The sequence below is a fragment of the Carassius gibelio genome, chromosome A5 (assembly GCF_023724105.1).
Source record: "Carassius gibelio isolate Cgi1373 ecotype wild population from Czech Republic chromosome A5, carGib1.2-hapl.c, whole genome shotgun sequence".
Taxonomy (NCBI): domain Eukaryota; kingdom Metazoa; phylum Chordata; class Actinopteri; order Cypriniformes; family Cyprinidae; genus Carassius; species Carassius gibelio.
This window is the reverse complement of record NC_068375.1, coordinates 1,543,324-1,559,435: the sequence shown is the minus strand read 5'-3', so window position 1 is coordinate 1,559,435 and position 16,112 is coordinate 1,543,324. Positions and strand designations below refer to the sequence as shown.

Here is a 16,112-nt window from a genome sequence, read left to right as displayed (position 1 = left end):
ACACAATTGCATAAGTTTATATTGAACATTTTTTATCAAGTGTACAGCTAATAATAGTAATAATAATAATGCATTTTATTTAGTTTTAGCTACAGACACCAAACTTGGTACATAAATTGTTCTTATCAAGACGGACAACTTTCTAATTCACAGTCATAAGCTACAACCAACAGGAAGTCCACTATTTTGATTTGAATATGGATTTTTGGGAAGATTATTTTGTGAATTAATGAATGCTCCTCACAGGGGAAGTACACTATACACACCAAACTTTTTCGACATGAAGAAAAAACATTGAGGAACTTAAATTGCGAACAGATTTTGGTTAGCTTGAACTGTTTTGTCGTGGTGATTTTTTGAAATGACAGTAAAAAGGGAAACATTAATTGTCTTCAAAGCATTTGTTCATACAGAGATCAAATCATTCTGAGGAAATATGCATAGTTTCACGACTTTACAACACTGTATGGATAAAAGAAAATGTGAAAACTGTCAGACTTCTCAACTGACATGATCTCACTCTGGCCACTCTGTCTGTGTGAGGAAAGGGAGGGGGAGAGGGAGGGGGAGTGTGAGGGGGTTGGTGACTGTGAATTTTTGGTGATTGACAGTGTATGTGGACTGTAGGGAGGGGCTGTCTGGCAGAGAGAGAGAGAGAGAGAGAGAGAGAGACCTAATCATCCCTTTAATAATCAGGAAAAAAAATCTGTATTTTAAATTGTTATTGTTTTTGTTGTTGCTAATGGTGGCGTTTTTTTCCTTTCATTACAGGTTAAGAAATCTCTTAGGCCTTATCCTTTTCTGACAGTTTTAGGGATTTAAAAACATCCTAATAATCCTTATTTGTGCTGCAAATAATAATTTCAAACTCATTTGATACTGACCTATGACATTCTGTGACATGACATTTATTAATCTCATGGATGTAACAGTAAAACTCTTCAACTGACAGATAAAGCTGCAATGCAAGCAAAACTATTTCACAAATGCTTATAGGTAATTAAAATCATTACAAAACACTAATAAATTATTTAAGGATTTGGTAACACTGTAAAATAATGTCTAATTTGTTAACATTAGTAAATGCATTGGTAACACTTTATAATAACTGCACTCATTAGCTAAGCATTAGTAAATAGTTCATGATTATAAATCCTTTTCCCTTAATAATAGTCATTATTAAGCAGTAATACATCTATAAATAAATTGTTCTTGGTTTAATAAAAAGCACATATATTACAAAGGAGATTAAAGTCTCAGTTGTCTCATAAAATAAATAAATAAACCCAACCCAGTTTGATTCAGAATTCAGAAATATTTATTTCAAGATGCAATAAAATGAAACTGTACACTTAAATAGCTTTTGAGCGATTCTTGAAGGATTAGCATCACCTCCTCTTGTACGATGGTTTGAGGAATATATCTTCCAGATAGTACCACCACTCCCTATATGCAGAGTATGCAGTCTTCGTAGGGCACCAACTCCCAGAGGGGGCACCATCCCAGTTGCTTTAAAAAAAAAACAAAACAAAAAACATGCGCCATTCTCCCATCCGCGCTCGCGACCGCTCACACCTCATGTTTGCGGCTGAATGTTCGTAATTGATGGATGGACATCTATGCCTGGGTATAGGACATCAGCAATCCGACACAGAGAAAAGAAAACTAAAAAAAAAAAAAAAAAAAAAAGGCATAAAGCTGTCTTGACAGTGGACATTCAAGAGTCTCAAATTTAGGGACGGTCTCTAAAGTTACATGTGATATTGTTATACACTTTTCTAACGTCAGTAGCATTTGAAGAGAATTACTTACAAAAACAACTGTAATTGTTCATCTAGGTGACAGCTATAATGCACAATTAATTTGAATGTTTGATATTTATTACAACAAACTGTAAGTCATATGTAAATTTGCTACTTTTTCACATGGGCTCAAATGCAAATTTGAAGCTCAATAGCATTTGAGAAGAAAGACTTGCAGTCACAAAACAATTGTAATGTGTTCATATAGGTGTCAGCTATAATGCACACCTTATACATTTTTTTTAAATATAAAAAAAAGATGTTGTTCTTTAAAGAACAACATCTTTCTCTTTCAAGACATATTGTATAGACAAGAAAAGGGGACTGCAATGGGTGCTTGTTTTGCTCCCAACTATGCCAATCTGTTTCTAGGCTTATGGGAGGAGCGCTATATATTTTCCCACGTCAACCCTTTTAAAGATAAAATCTTGTGGTGGGGTAGATATATTGACGATGTGATTTTGATGTTCTCAGGTTCAGAAAAAGAACTTGTAGACTTCCATGTATATGTTAATAGCTTAAATGAGAACCTTAAATTTAGTTTGGATTATGATTTACACACTATCAACTTTCTTGATCTACGGATCTCAAAAGATAATGAGGGATTCCTACATACATCTATCTTCAGAAAGTCAACAGATCGTAATACCTTGCTGCATGCTAATAGTTTTCATCCCCCATGGCTTATTGATAACATACCCTTTGGACAGATCCAGAGACTAAGGCGTATATGTGATTCAGATCAGGATTTCCAGTATCAGTCTTTGGATATGCAGCGGCGTTTTCAACAAAGAGGTTACCAAACAAAAACTCTTGTTCAAGCTCATAATCGAGCCCAATCACTTGAAAGGAAGAGCTTGCTTCAGTCTAGACCCAATAGAGTATCAACACAGAAACCCTATTTTGTCACTCATTACAGCAAGGAGGCTGTCCAGATTAAACACATTATAAAGAAAAACTGGAACATTATTGAATGTGACCCGACTTTACGGGAAATATTCACGGAACCCCCTGGAATCAGTTTTAGGAGGGCCCCCACACTTAAGGACAGGTTAGTAAGAAGTCACCTCCCTGCTCCTAAACGTGAAACTTGGCTTCGTCAACCCAAGGGTAACTTTCCTTGTGGTAATTGTAATTATTGTGAGAATATTGCTAAAACTGACAAATTTATGGATGTTTTTAGCAATAAGACTTACACTATTAACAGTTTTATAAATTGCAATTCTACCCATGTTGTTTATCGTTTAGAGTGTACTTGTGGCTGTTTTTATATAGGCCTTACTAAAAGGAGACTAAGAGACAGGGTAGCTGAACATAGATATGCCATTCGGACTGGAAATATGAACTATCCAATGGCCAAACATTATATAGACGCAAAACATGGGAGTGATTCGACCCTAAGAGTAGTGGGCATTGAGGCTGTTCGCCTGGATGCCAGGGGTGGGGATATCATCAAACGCCTTAAACAAAGGGAGACATATTGGATCTATTCCTTGAGGGCTACTAGTCATCCAGGTCTTAATGAAGACTTTGACCTCTCACCTTTTTTGTAAAAGTTGTGTCTCAATAGGGACAGTGTATTGTTGTCCGTGAATGTTGACTGTTCTTTTAATGTACTGTAATGCCCATAATAATATTTTTCTCCTGTTGCTTTGGAACTATCTTGACAATGAATCCAGAAGTAAGATGGGTAACTAGCCTCTACACATTTATTTGACTTTATGGATATAATTGTGTGGAGTACACAAGATGTTTGTATTGGTGTTACTCTCTCCTGTTTTTTTTTTTTTTTTTTTTTTTTTTTTTTTTTTTTCTTCCACTTGGAGATCCCTTATCTTGTATTTGTATGGTTTGATCTTTGGTATTAGCCATTATCTGAACTATTGCCTCTAGTGGCCAAAAAATTGTGTTACAAGTGCCAGAGTGGCACACCTGAAACCAATGCAACTATAAGTACTGCGTGATTCTGTCTGTTTGTTACCAACACCCTGATGAAGGCCAATGGGCCGATACGCGTTGGTGTTTTAATGCTTTAGCCCAACCATTAAAGGCTTTTTAACTTTTGCATCCTATTGAGTGCCTGGACTTGGATTTTTTTCCAAAATCTTTTTCTATATTTAACCCTTCCAAGAGCACCAGAGGATACAAGGGATTCCAGCAGCGCTCCAGTTCTCTTTTGTTTTGTTTTTATTTTTATAAAAATAATGTGTTACTAAAGTTATATAAATTGTTCTGTGTATGTGATTTCAAAGTCTAGATTGGTCGGATTAACCCTTTAACTGCCGCATTCCTTAAAACTTGATTGTCAGAGGGTTACTGTAAATGCTTATGCCCGCTGGGCACAGTTTTCCCGATGCCACCGGGGTGGCGATGGCATTGGTGGCTTGAGCCCGCCATCGCTGCTTGCAGCTATATTTATTATTATTTTTCTTCAAGGTTTCGGGGGCTTTTGGGGCCCTTAACATGCTTAAAAAGTCTTGAAAATTGGCACATACATTGGAACCTGCGGCCATTAGGGCCGGGCAGAGACTGATACACGGGCGTGGCACAGGGGCTCTACAGCGCCCCCTGGAATACTGAGGGCCATATATCATACATACTTGCACGTAGACACACGAAACTCGGTACACATGTAGATCTCATCAAACCAAACAACTTTTGTACTGCATGTCATAGGCTCCGCCCAACAGGAAGTTGGATATTTAGGGTTTAGTATTCATATTTTTCGTCAAAGTTGTGGGGGCTTTTGGGGTCCTTAACATACTCAAAAACTCTTGAAAATTTGCGCACACTTTGGAATCTGTGGCCTTTAGGAGCCTGCAGAGGCTGGGACCCGGGCGTGGCACAGGGGCTCTATGGCGCCCCCTGGAACACAGTCATAAATGTTGATGTATAGCTCACACATACTTGCTCGTATTAATATGAAACTCAGTACACATATAGAGCTCATCGTGCTGAACAACTTTCGTACTGCATGTCATTCGGCTCCGCCCAACAGGAAGTCAGCTATTTAGAGTTATGTAAAAAGCGCATGCTCTGGAATTTGAAATACTTGTCATAGGTTTTTTTGCCGATTGCCACCAAATTCGGTCAACATGATCTCAAGACATTGGGGATGAAAAATTGCCAGGGGATTTTTGATATCTCGAACGGTTTGCTCGTGGCGAGGTGTTGAAATTATGGCGAGAAATGAGAAACAGGAAGTGTCTAATACCATCCACATACATTTCCTGATTTTAATCAAACTGCATCAGATTATTCGTTGTATGATGTCGATTGCATATATGTGACTATTAGGAGTCAAAGTTATAGCGCCACCAACTGGCAGCAGGAAGTGTGTCATTTTCAAAATGATTTGAATTCAGCATCTTATTTTTACTCGATTTGCTTCAAACTTCATCAGAATAATGTTAAAACACAGCCGATATAAATCTGCTGGGGGGATATTGATATCTAAAAATATTGTTGCCGTGGCAACATGTTAAACTGGAATACTTCTCAGGTGATTTTGAGGCATATAACATGCTTAGAATTTCATCAAACTCAGAACACATATCAGTATTTATGATAACTAGACACTGGCAAAAGTTCATAAGAGGGCGTGGAAGAGGCACTCTATAGCGCCACCTTTTGTCAAAAGTGGCGGGGTTAGTTTTAGCTACAGACACCAAACTCGGTACAAAAATTTTTCTTATCAAGACGGACAACTTTCTAATTCACAGTCATCAGCTACGATCAACAGGAAGTCAGCTATTTTGATTTGAATGTGGATTTTTTTTACATTTAGCTGTGAATTAATGCATACTGCTCAGAGGAGAGTAACACTATACACACCAAACTTTGTCTACATGATGCCAAAACATTTTAAACAACTTAAATTGCCAATGGATTTTGGATAGCTTAAACGGTTTTGTCGTGGTGATTTTTTTAAATGACAGTAAAAATGGAATTATTAATTTTCCTGCATTTTTAAATTCCAAACACTTCAAAACCTTTTTTCGTACAGAAAAAAAGTCATTCTGAGTAAATATGGATAGTTTCACGACTTTACAACACTGTATGGATAACAGAAAATTAAAAAACTGTCAGACATCTCATCTCACTCTGTCCCTCTGTTTGAGTATATGTGCTTCAGACTTCCATTGTCTGAGAGAAATAGCGCCCCTACAGGTTCAATTCCCGGACTTTTACTTTCACTTTTAAATCGGTTAAAAATACAAATAGATACTTAGATTTAATTCACACTGACAAGCTAAACCAACATATCTGATTATTACCGGTTCAGGGCTCATGGATAAATTATTTCTGGCCAGAGATACGTGAGAAATAGGAGAGATGAATCACCGCTGTGATCACGAGCGTCTGGAGTAAAGAGCTCAGAAAAAACGAATTTATTCCTGTTTTAAAGCTTTTAAAAATAAATTATTACAGCGATATCACACAATCAACCAATTAGAACACACCAAGAGCTAAATTAAGATGTTTTTGAACTGTTTGTGTGAAAATGAAATATTTGTGGCTGCCTATCTGAAACCACAGCTCCGATCAGCGCGTACAGTGTCGAGCTCAAAACAAACGAATTTATTCTTGTTTAAGAGCTTTTTTAAATAAAATATTACCACAAATGCACACAATAAACCCATTGTAACACTACAAGAGCTAAATGCAGGTGTTTGTGACCCGTTTAAGTGTGCAAGACTATTTGAAAGCGCGACTGGCAGAATAACACATCTCTCGAGCTGCAGGATTCTGGCTTTCGTCGTACGAACGAACACATAACGGACAAGATTATTTCAAAATACATAATAGCTTGGCGACCATAAACAACAACAGCCACGTGAACATAAACTGTTGAGAAATATATCTGAAACGGATCTACTGGATTTTAATATTAAGTGACCGCATACCAGCTGCTTCTGTCTTCAATTTTAATCTATATAAAAAATGAAATTCATTCATCTTGGGTGCTTTTTTAATGTGTGTACGTATTTATTTATTTATTATTTTGCTCTAACAATAATTAATCTATATTTAATTAAATCAATTACATTTTATTTTACATTTGATTTGTCAATTTCTGCATCTAAACGCCTAAAAACATAAAACATGCTCTATTATACTATTGTTAGCAATTTCTTTATCGTCCAATTTATCTGGTGTACACACTTTTATTTTCATAATAAACTTGTTTGTTAGATTATACACAGTTACAGTGGTCTATAATAAATATTAACAGGTTTTAGTCAAGCTGTTTAGAATGATTGCAGTAGGCTATTTTTTTTTTATGTAAATCCCCCCAAAAAAAAAATAAATAAATAAAAAACATTGGAAAACAATAACTGTTGTACTTTTTTATACATTTTGTATAATTTCATAGTTTATGCATTATAGTTATAAAAACAAATAAATTTAGCCACTCACATAGAAATCTTAGGCCTTATCCTTTTCTGACAGTTTTAGGGATTTTTAAAAATCCCAAAAAACCTTATTTGTGCTGCAAATAATAATTTCAAACTCAAAAAGTAAATAGTCAGTTCATGCTTTATAAAGCCTTGTCCCAATATTAATAGTCAGTAGTAAGCAGTTTATAAATACAGCTATAAATAGCTTGTTTTTGGTTTATAAGCACATTTATTAAAAAGGAGAGTAAAGGGTCAGTTATCTTCCTATGAAAAATAAAAAAATAAAAATAAACAAACAACAACACAGATTGATACAGAGCTCAGAAATTCTATTGTGGATTTATGATAAAATCAGCCTGTAAATTAATTCATACTCCTCCAAGAAGACACAAGTAGTTCACACCAAACTTTTTTTTTAACATGAAGCCAATATACTGAAAATGTTAAATTGCGAATGGGTTTAGGATACCTTAAATGGTGTGGCCATAGCGATTTATTAAAGTAACATAAAAAAATACAATAGTTATTTTACTATATCTTTAAATTTTTTCATTCCAAACTCTTCATAATTTTTTATATAGGTAGAAGTCATCATTTGAAGGAAGCACAGTAAGTTTCATAGCTTTATCATTTTCAAGAGCCAGCATAAAATTAAAACTATCATAACTTATAAATCAAGCTTGCAATTCTTAGTACCAATAATGGCCACCAGATGGAGCTATAGGATTACTTTTAAATAATTATTGTAGAAACAAGTATGATTTAAATCATTTATAGAAATCTTTCAAAGAAAAATAATATGAATTTTATGTATTTTACTGATAAAATGACCCTGACTTAATTAGTATAACAAGCTGAAGTATTGTGAACTGTATATTAAGAATAATTCTTTATAGGCTTTATGGATAGACATGTTTTGAGTGACTCTTGAAGGATCAGCACCACATCCTCTTTTACCACTGTTTAAAGAATTTATCTTACAGAACAGGTGCGAATGAATTTTGGATAGCTTGAATGGTTTTGTCGTGGTGATTTTTTGAAATAACAGTAAAAAAGTAACCAGTAAATGTCTTATATTTTTTTAAAGTGCAGCTTCTAAACACTTCAAAAAAATGTACACATAGAAGACAAGTCATTCTGAGGAAATATGCATAGTTTCATGACTATACAACATCATATGGAAAACAGAAAATTAAAAAACATACATCTGATGTCACTCTGTCCCTCTGTCACTGTGTGTGTGTGTTTGTGTGTGTTTTAAGTGAATTAGGTGTGAAACTATCAGTGAGCATTTAGTCTCCAGCGCCAACATTTTACAGAACTGCCACTTTCCTGGAGTCTCAGAATTACAATGTGTCAGGTTCTGAGAGATCCAAGATTCCAAAAAATTATTTAATTAGAATACCATGAAGTATTGTGAAATACTATATATTAAGACTTTATATATATGCTTTATGAACAGATTAGAGTGACTCGTGAAGGACCAGCACCACCTTCTCTTGTCCGATGGTTTGAGGAATATATCTTCCAGAATCTGGGATTAAGATTTAGGAGCTCATTTTTATTCCACCTCCTTTCCTGAAAGTCTGTCTTGCAGAATTGACTAAAAATTAATCTTCACATTAATTCCTAATTCTTTTGCAATTCTTTTGTCAGTTCTTCTTGACCTGTTTTTCTCTTCCAGCTTTCCTGGACTATTGTATAGCACTCATAAATGATTAAATAAAAAATAATCGTAGTTATTAAGATTGATATGGTTTGGAATTGGTAAAATGTGCTTGGAAAAAAATCACAATAAAACAATGTTTTAATGTTTAAGTTTGGAATATTAACTGACATGAATGAATGCTATATAAATATTGTTCATGTTAACATAATGTTTATAAATGAAATCTTATTGTAAAGTGTTACTAAAGTTATATATATATATATATATATTGTTCTGTGAATGTGATTTTAAAGTCTAGATGATTCGGATTAACCCTTTAACTGCCATATCAAGTTCAAGTTCTAGTTCAAGTTCAATTTATTTGTATAGCGCATTTACAACAGCCTCCTGGCTGACCAAAGTGCTTTAACATAAGAGCAAGAATATTACACATACATAAAAATAGACCAGACAAAAAATGTAAAACCACCCATTTCAAAATGTAGCATAACACAGTAGTCAGTACACTAAGGAAAATAAAAAAGTTTTTAGCAAAGATTTAAAAATAGACAAGGAAGGGGCCAGTCTGATCTCTAAAGGCAGGGTATTCCAGAGTCGTGGCCCAGCCACTGCAAATGCACGCTCCCCTCTACGCTCCCCTCTATCCTTTAAAACCTCACTGCCAGAGGGATATTGTGAATGCATGTGCCCGCTGGGCACAGTTTACCTGATGCCACCGGGGTGGTGATGGCATTGGTGGCTTGAGCCCGCCATCGCTGCTTGCAGCTATATTTAGGGCTCAAGCCTGGAGGGCGAGAGCCCTATTGTTTTCCTTAGGATTATTTGTTATTATTATTATTTTTCTTCAAGGTTTCGGGGGCTTTTGGGGCCCTTAACATGCTTAAAAAGTCTTGAAATTTGGCACACACATTGGAACCTGCGGCCATTAGGGCCGGGCAGAGACTGATACACGGGCGTGGCACAGGGGCTCTACAGCGCCCCCTGGAATACTGAGGGCCATATATCATACATACTTGCACGTAGACACACGAAACTCGGTACACATGTAGATCTCATCAAACCAAACAACTTTTGTACTGCATGTCATAGGCTCCGCCCAACAGGAAGTTGGATATTTAGGGTTTAGTATTCATATTTTTCGTCAAAGTTGTGGGGGCTTTTGGGGTCCTTAACATACTCAAAAACTCTTGAAAATTTGCGCACACTTTGGAATCTGTGGCCTTTAGGAGCCTGCAGAGGCTGGGACTCGGGCGTGGCACAGGGGCTCTATGGCGCCCCCTGGAACACAGTCATAAATGTTGATGTATAGCTCACACATACTTGCTCGTATTAATATGAAACTCAGTACACATATAGATCTCATCGTGCTGAACAACTTTCGTACTGCATGTCATTCGCCTCCGCCCAACAGGAAGTCAGCTATTTAGAGTTATGTAAAAAGCGCATGCTCTGGAATTTGAAATACTTGTCATAGGTTTTTTACTCGATTGACACCAAACTCGGTCAACATGATCTCAAGACATTGGGGATGAAAAATTGCCAGGGGATTTTTGATATCTCAAACGGTTTGCTCGTGGCGAGGTGTTGAAATTATGGCGAGAAATGAGAAACAGGAAGTGTCTAATACCATCCACATACATTTCCTGATTTTAATCAAACTGCATCAGATTATTCGTTGTATGATGTCGATCGCATATATGTGACTATTAGGAGTCAAAGTTATAGCGCCACCAACTGGCAGCAGGAAGTGTGTCATTTTCAAAATGCTTTGAATTCAGCATCTTATTTTTACTCGATTTGCTTCAAACTTCATCAGAATAATGTTAAAACACAGCCGATATAAATCTGCTGGGGGGATATTGATATCTAAAAATATTGTTGCCGTGGCAACATGTTAAACTGGAATACTTCTCAGGTGATTTTGAGGCATATAACATGCTTAGAATTTCATCAAACTCAGAACACATATCAGTATTTATGATAACTAGACACTGGCAAAAGTTCATAAGAGGGCGTGGAAGAGGCACTCTATAGCGCCACCTTTTGTCAAAAGTGGCGGGGTTAGTTTTAGCTACAGACACCAAACTCGGTACAAAAATTTTTCTTATCAAGACGGACAACTTTCTAATTCACAGTCATCAGCTACGATCAACAGGAAGTCAGCTATTTTGATTTGAATGTGGATTTTTTTTTTACATTTAGCTGTGAATTAATGCATACTGCTCAGAGGGGAGTAACACTATACACACCAAACTTTGTCTACATGATGCCAAAACATTTTAAACAACTTAAATTGCCAATGGATTTTGGATAGCTTAAACGGTTTTGTCGTGGTGATTTTTTTAAATGACAGTAAAAATGGAATTATTAATTTTCCTGCATTTTTAAATTCCAAACACTTCAAAACCTTTTTTCGTACAGAAAAAAAGTCATTCTGAGTAAATATGGATAGTTTCACGACTTTACAACACTGTATGGATAACAGAAAATTAAAAAACTGTCAGACATCTCATCTCACTCTGTCCCTCTGTTTGAGTATATGTGCTTCAGACTTCCATTGTCTGAGAGAAATAGCGCCCCTACAGGTTCAATTCCCGGACTTTTACTTTCACTTTTAAATCGGTTAAAAATACAAATAAATACTTAGATTTAATTCACACTGACAAGCTAAACCAACATATCTGATTATTACCGGTTCAGGGCTCATGGATAAATTATTTCTGGCCAGAGATACGTGAGAAATAGGAGAGATGAATCACCGCTGTGATCACGAGCGTCTGGAGTAAAGAGCTCAGAAAAAACGAATTTATTCCTGTTTTAAAGCTTTTAAAAATAAATTATTACAGCGATATCACACAATCAACCAATTAGAACACACCAAGAGCTAAATTCAGATGTTTTTGAACTGTTTGTGTGAAAATGAATTATTTGCGGCTGCCTATCTGAAATCACGCCTCCGATCAGCGCGTACAGTGTCGAGCTCAAAACAAACGAATTTATTCTTGTTTAAGAGCTTTTTTAAATAAAATATTACCACAAATGCACACAATAAACCCATTGTAACACTACAAGAGCTAAATGCAGGTGTTTGTGACCCGTTTAAGTGTGCAAGACTATTTGAAAGCGCGACTGGCAGAATAACATATATCTCTCGAGCTGCAGGATTCTGCCTTTCGTCGTACGAACGAACACATCACGGACAAGATTATTTCAAAATACATAATAGCTTGGCAACTATAAACGAAAACAGCCACGTGAACATAAACTGTTGAGAAATAAATCTGAAATGGATCTACTGGATTTTAATATTAAGTGACCGCATATACCAGCTGCTTCTGTCTTCAATTTTGATCCATATAAAAAATGAAACTCATTCATCTTGGCTGCTTTTTTTAATGTGTGTACGTATTTATTTATTTATTTATTTATTTATTTATTTATTTATTTATTTATTTATTTATTTATTTATTTATTTATTATTTTGCTCTAACAAGAATTAATCTATATTTAATTAAATCAATTACATTTTATTTTACATTTGATTTGTCCATTTCTGCATCTAAACGCCTAAAAACCTAAAACATGCTCTATTATACTATTGTTAGCAATTTCTTTATCGTCAAATTTATCTGGTGTACACTTTTATTTTCATAATAAACTTGTTTGTTAGATTATACACAGTTACAGTGGTCTATAATAAATATTGACAGGTTTTATTCAAGCTGTTTAGAATGATTGCAGTAGGCAAATGTTTTGAAATGTAAATAAAATAAAAAAAAATTAAATAAATAAATAAATAAAAAACATTGGAAAAGAATAACTGTTGTACATTTTTATACATTTTGTATAATTTCATAGTTTATGCATTATAGTTATAAAAACAAATAAATTTAGCCACTCACATAAAATCTTATAGGCCTTATCCTTTTCTGACAGTTTTAGGGATTTTTAAAAATCCTAAAAAACCTTATTTGTGCTGCAAATAATAATTTCAAACTCAAACAGTAAATATTCAGTTCATGCTTTATAAAGCCTTGTCCCAATATTAATAGTCAGTAGTAAGCAGTTTATAAATACAGCTATAAAAAGCTTGTTCTTGGGTTATAAGCACATTTATTAAAAAGGAGAGTAAAGGGTCAGTTATCTTCCTATGAAAAAAAAAAAAAAAAAAAAAAAAAAACAACAACACAGATTGATACAGAACTCAGAAATTTTATTGTGGATTTATGATAAAATCAGCCTGTAAATGAATTCATACTCCTCCAAGAAGACACAAGCTCACAGCAAACCTTTTTAACATGAAGCTAATATACTGAAGATGTTAAATTGCGAATGGGTTTAGAATAGCTTAAATGGTGTGGCCATAGCGATTTATTAAAGTAACATAAAAAAATACAATCGTTATTTTACTATATCTTTAAAATTTTTCATTCCAACTCTTCATAATTTTTTATATACGTAGAAGTCATCATTTGAAGGAAGCACAGTAAGTTTCATAGCTTTATCATTTTCAAGAGCCAGCATAAAATTAAAACTATCGTAACTTATAAATCAAGCTTGCAATTCTTAGTTCCAATAATGACCACCAGATGGAGCTATAGGATTACTTTTAAATAATTATTGTAAAACAAGTATGATTTAAATCATTTATAGAAATCTTTCAAAGAAAAATAATATGTATTTTATGTATTTTACTGATAAAATGACCCTCACTTAATTAGAATAACAAGCTGAAGTATTGTGAACTGTATATTAAGAATAATTCTTTATAAGCTTTATGGACAGATACGTTTTGAGTGACTCTTGAAGGTTCAGCACCACATCCTCTTTTACCACTGTTTAAAGAATTTATCTTACAGAACAGGTGTGAATGAATTTTGGATAGCTTGAATGATTTTGCGTGGTGATTTTTTGAAATAACAGTAAAAAAGTCTTTTATTTTTTTAAAGTGCAGCTTCTAAACACTTCAAAAAAATGTACACATAGCAGACAAGTCATTCTGAGGAAATATGCATAGTTCCATGACTATACAACATTATATGGATGATAGAAAATTAAAAAACTATCATACATCTGATGTCACTCTGTCCCTCTGTCACTGTGGTTAATGTGTGTGTGTGTGTGTGTGTGTGTGTGTGTGTGTGTTTGTGTGTGTGTTAAGTGAATTAGGTGTGAAACTATCAGGGAGCATTTAGCCTCCAGCGCCAACATTTTACAGAACTGCCACTTTCCTGGAGTCTCAGAATTACAATGTGCCAGGTTCTGAGAGATCTAAGATTCCAAAAAATTATTTAATTAGAATACTATGAAGTATTGTGAAATACTATATATTAAGACTTTATATATAGGCTTAATTAACAGATTAGAGTGACTCGTGAAGGACCAGCACCACCTCCTCTTGTCCGATGGTTTGAGGAATATATCTTCCAGAATCCGGGATTAAGATTTAGGAGCTCATTTTTATTCCACCTCCTTTCCTGAAAGTCTGTCTTGCAGAATTGACTAAAAATTAATCTTCACATTAATTCCTAATTATTTTGCAATTCTTTTTGTCAGTTCTTCTTGACCTGTTTTTCTCTTCCAGCTTTCCTGGACTATTGTATAGCACTCATAAATGATTAAATAAAAAATAATGGTAGTTATTAAGATTGATATGGTTTGGAATTGGTAAAATGTGCTTGGAAAAAAATCACAATAAAACAATGTTTTAATGTTTTATTTGGAATATTAACTGACATGAATGAATGCTATATAAATATTGTTCATGTTAACATAATGTTTATAAATGAAATCTTATTGTAAAGTGTTACTAAAGTTATATATATATATATATATATTGTTCTGTGAATGTGATTTTAAAGTCTAGATGATTCGGATTAACCCTTTAACTGCCATATCATTTAAAACCTCACTGCCAGAGGGATATTGTGAATGCATGTGCCCGCTGGGCACAGTTTACCTGATGCCACCGGGGTGGCGATGGCATTGGTGGCTTGAGCCCGCCATCGCTGCTTGCAGCTATATTTATTATTATTATTTATTATTATTATTTTTCTTCAAGGTTTCGGGGGCTTTTGGGGCCCTTAACATGCTTAAAAAGTCTTGAAAATTGGCACACACATTGGAACCTGCGGCCATTAGGGCCGGGCAGAGACTGATACACGGGCATGGCACAGGGGCTCTACAGCGCCCCCTGGAATATGGAGGGCCATATATCATACATACTTGCACGTAGACGTACGAAACTCGGTACACATATAGAACTCATCAATACAAACAACTTCCGTATTGCATATCATAGGCTCCGCCCAACAGGAAGTTGGCTATTTGGGGTTTATTATTCATATTTGTCGTCAAAGTTGTGGGGGCTTTTGGGGTCCTTAACATACTCAAAAACTCTTGAAAGTTTGCGCACAATTTGGAATATGTGGCCTTTAGGAGCCTGCAGAGGCTGGGACACGGGCGTGGCACAGGGGCTCTACAGCGCCCCCTGGAACACAGTCATAAATGTTGATGTATAGCTCACACATACTTGCACGTATTAATATGAAACTCAGTACACATATAGATCTCATCGTGCCGAACAACTTGCGTATTGCATGTCATAGGCTCCGCCCAACAGGAAGTCAGCTATTTAGAGTTATGTAAAAAGCGCATGCTCTGGAATTTGAAATACTTGTCATAGGTTTTTTTCTCGATTGCCGCCAAACTCGGTCAACATGATCTCAAGACACTGGGGATGAAAAATTGCCAGGGGATTTTTGATATCTCAAACGGTTTGCTCGTAGCGAGGCGTTGAAATTATGGCGAGAAATGAGAAACAGGAAGTGTCTAATACCATCCACATACAGTTCCTGATTTTAATCAAACTTCATCAGATTATTTTTTGTATGATGTCGATCGCATATATGTGACTATTAGGAGTCAAAGTTATAGCGCCACCAACTGGCAGCAGGAAGTGTGTCATTTTCAGAATGCTTTGTATTCAGCATATTATTTTTACTCGATTTGCTTCAAACTTCATCAGAATAATGTTAAAACACAGCCTATATTAATCTGCTAGGGGGATATTGATATCTTAAAATATTGTTGCCGTGGCAACATGTCAAACTTGAATACTTCTCAGGTGATTTTAAGGCATATAACATACTTAGAATTTCATGAAATTCAGAACACATATCAGTATTTATGATAACTAGACACTGGCAAAAGTTCATATGAGGGCGTGGAAGAGGCACT

The 16,112-nt window shown here is 35.2% G+C and overlaps 1 long non-coding RNA gene across 3 annotated transcripts in view; it reads right to left on the bottom strand.

Moving 5' to 3' along the window:
- LOC127988449 (uncharacterized) overlaps positions 1-16,112 on the bottom strand; it is a 114,477-nt gene that overhangs the window by 14,774 nt on the left and 83,591 nt on the right. Inside the window, exon 1 of one of the 3 annotated variants that reach the window (XR_008161662.1) lies at positions 14,833-15,609. The exons of 1 other annotated variant lie outside the window; for it this stretch is intronic. This is a non-coding gene — a long non-coding RNA (uncharacterized LOC127988449). Of the gene's footprint in view, positions 1-4,305; positions 5,308-14,832; positions 15,610-16,112 lie in introns of those variants that run through there. One more of the 3 variants, XR_008161661.1, reaches the window with a different exon arrangement.